This window comes from Apium graveolens, chromosome 1, assembly GCF_009905375.1.
Source record: "Apium graveolens cultivar Ventura chromosome 1, ASM990537v1, whole genome shotgun sequence".
NCBI classification, from domain to species: domain Eukaryota; kingdom Viridiplantae; phylum Streptophyta; class Magnoliopsida; order Apiales; family Apiaceae; genus Apium; species Apium graveolens.
In genome coordinates, this window is record NC_133647.1 from 40,500,757 (window position 1) to 40,504,786 (window position 4,030).

The window sequence follows — 4,030 nt, forward strand, 5'->3', positions numbered from 1 at the left end:
TAAATATATATATTATACTCGGGAACATCGACTCCCGGTTTTAGAAAACGTTCACCATTGGGTCCCCTATACTAAGGGTATACGCAACTACTGCTTATCTCTAGCATAGGTATTATGCAACTATAAGCATTGGAATCAACAGATAGATATCAAGATTACGAAACAGGCATACATATATCCCATATCAGCATGCTCCAATATATCACAAGATTTGCTAATTAACCATCATGCATCTATCACAAGATAATGCATATACATATATTTACATCACAACAACAGTATAACGGGTAGAAAACTTGCCTGAGCGACTGGGGGTGATAAATGGCTTGGGACGAGTCTGGTAACCTATAAACAACATATAAGTTGGAATTAAATCAAAGTCGCTTATGAATCTATATTTTAACCAATTAGACCCTAACGTTCGCTTTTGCGCTTAATGATTCACTTAAGTCACTCGAGTACCCTCGACTCCACCATTTTTAATAAATTAACTATTAAGGGTTTTAAGGCGATTCTTTCGCGAGTACCCTGCCAACTGCCTAATTCACTTTACATAATTGTTTCATACCCCAATTAGTCATTTAAGGTCCTTAACCAAGGTTTCAAAGTAAGGTGAGTGGTAAAGGTTCGTTCGCGAAACGCCGTTACTTAAAACGGTCGTTTCTCCTAAACCGTACATCGGATTCAAGCGAACCACATATCAAAACGAAGCTCGTAACATGAACTATCTAATAATGGCAATGGTAAAAACCTAACAGTGAGTTAACGGGTCCTTCTGTTAGGAACAAAAGCAGTCTAAAGTAAATCGGGCATTACGACGGCTTTGTTTACGCGATTACCAAATTTAAACCATTCCAATCAATTCACAATTCAACCCACAATCACCACTACAATCAGACTTCATCCATTCTTTACTACAACAGCCCCAACAACTCAATATTTCCAATTTATACTACTTCTCAATCATGAACTAAGAGCTTACTTAAGTTCATTAACTAATCATCAAGATTTACAACTCCAAAAACATTACAAAACTAACCAATCTCTAAATATTCAATAATCATGCCTCTCATGAACTATACTACTCATAATAAGCTCTTAACATTCAATAGTTATGCTAGGTTAAGATATTATACCTTCCTTGTGAGTAGGAGTAAATAATGAGCTTGAAACAACCTTGGAAAATCCTTACTAAAGCTTTATCTAAACAAAAACACAAGATCAAAATTTCAAGTTCTTGAAAAACACTATTCACTCTCTTCTTCCATGAATTATAGGAAGAGATTGTGAAGGAATTTGAAGCTTAAACTTATAGAATATCTATATCTATGTACAAGGAACCTTAGATAATTAACTAACTAATTAACAAGGCTTGGAACTTGAATTTAAGTTTTTCTTTCTTTGAAATGGAGATGAAGCCGAGAGCTCTTCTTGAAAAATGTGAAGTCAAAATGTGTTTTTGTGTTATGAATTGTTTTGTTGGTTGTTTTGCCTTTTGTTTTGCTTAATTACCTTTTAACCATGGTAAATTTTGTGTGGTTTATAATCAACCAACACTTCCTTCCCTTTGGTCATGCTTATGTCATTTTCCTATATCATCTTCCCACACTTGTCCTCTTCTTGTTGGTGTGATGACATCATCATCATTAACCTTTTTGATTAACTCCTAATTACTTGGCTAATGACCGCTGATCTGTTATACGGTTCGCTTAACTTTCGTTCTCGTTTATCGTTTGAGGGATCATACCCGGGATCTTATTATTTGGGTTTCCTTAACCTTTCTCAATACATTATATTCCTTTTATGATCCTCTCTTTTAATCCTTGAATTTAAATCCTTTTTATCCTGTTACCTTATACTCAATTCTTTCGGTATCTGGTGGATTTTTGGGAAAAATCAAAGTGTTCGAATTTGGATTCTGACGATCTTTACATACACTTATATACACTATAGAGTACTAATAAGATCTCAGAATAACAATAAAAGAACCTCTACAAGGTGTGGCATGAAAAGTTTTCTTATTCAGCATAATCAGCAAAAACACTATTCATAAGGGTTACAAAAAGTTAAAAATTTTGGGGTTATTACAGTCTCCCCTCCTTAAAAGGATTCCGTCCCGGAATCAGATAGAAAACAAATTGGGGTACTTTTCTAGCATTGCGCTCTCTAGTTCCCAAGTTGATTCTTCCACATTATGATTCTGCCATAGCACTCTGACTAGCTTGATCACTTTGTTCCGAAGCACCTGATCCTTATCCATAATCTTTACTGGTTTCTCCACGTAAGTCAGATCTGGTTGCATATCCACCTGCTCGTACTCCACTATGTGTCTGGCATCCCGATGATACTTCCTTAGCATTGACACATGGAACACATTATGAACTTGTTGTAGGTTCGGGGGTAAGGCTAGCTCGTAAGCTAACTTCCCAATCCGTCTTAGTATCTCAAAAGGTGCAATGTATCTTGGGCTTAGTTTCCCTTTCTTTCCGAACCTCATTAATCCCTTCCAAGGGGATACTTTTAGCAGTACTAAGTCCCTTACTTCATACTCCTTGTCCTTTCGGGCTAGGTCTGCATATTTCTTCTGTCTGTCTTGGGCTGCTACCAGCCGTCCTCTGATGAGATCCACTATGTCTTTGGTCCTTTAGATCACTTCGGGTCCGAGCATCTTCCGCTCTCCTACTTCATCCCAGTATAAGAGAGATCGACACCTTCTTCCGTACAGGGCCTCATAAGGCGGCATTCCGATGCTGGCATGAAATCTATTGTTATAAGAAAACTCGATCAACGACAAGCGATCATCCCAACTTCCTTTAAAGTCTATTGCACAGACTTTCAACATATCCTCTAGTGTCTGGATGGTCCTTTCACTCTGCCCATCCGTTTGGGGATGGTAAGCGGTACTCATATTTAACTTGGTCCCCGCACATTCTTGAAAGCTCCTCCAAAATCTGGAGTTGAACCCGGGGTCTCGGTCTGAGACAATGGACGCTGGGACTCCATGTCGCGTCACTATTTCCTTAAGGTAAATGTCCACCAGTCTATCGACCGTGTATCTCTCATTGATAGGAATGAATTGAGCTGACTTTGTCAGTCGGTCTATAATTACCCATATGGCATCATGATTGGCTTTCGTCCTTGGTAAGCCGACAACAAAATCAATGGCTATCAGTTCCCATTTCCATTCGGGAATCTCTAGGGGTCGTAAAAGTCCACTCGGTCTCTGGTGCTCTGCCTTTACTCTTTGGCAAGTCAAACATTTGCTTACCCATTCTGCTACGTCCCTCTTCATGTTGGGCCACCAGTAATATTCCTTCAAATCCCTATACATCTTGGTGCTTCCCGAGTGAATGGAATACCTTGAACTATGGTTTTCATCCAAAATCTCGTCTTTAAGCTCTTGAACATTCGGAACCCAAATCCGGTAGGAGTACCTCATTATCCCTTTATCATCTCTCTCAGTATGGATCTCTTCTCCAGTCATTGACTCCCTGCCTTCATTCATTACTTTCTCTTGGCACAATCTAATCTTTTCCAATAACTCTGGCTGCATCGAGATCTCAAACAGCTTTTCAGTTCCGGCTCCGGTTACCTTTACTTCTATTTCCATTCTCTCGAAATCCCTTATCAATTCCTCCGAAGTCATTATCATTTTGAGTCTTTCCTTCCTGCTAAGGGCGTCAGCCACCACATTGGCTTTCCCTGGATGATAGAGAATCTCACAATCATAGTCCTTGATTAGTTCTAACCATCTCCTCTGGCGCATGTTGAGCTCTTTCTGCGTAAATATATACTTGAGGCTCTTATGGTCTGTGAAAATCTCGCACTTCTCTCCATACAAGTAGTGCCTCCAAATTTTTAAGGCAAAAACTATTGCCGCGAGCTCAAGGTCATGAGTAAGATATCTAATCTCGTATTCCTTCAGTTGTCTCGACGCATACGCAATCACCTAACCGTGCTGCATAAGCACACACCCTAATCCTTTGTGCGACGCGTCACTATATATCACAAAATCTCCTTTTCCGTCTGG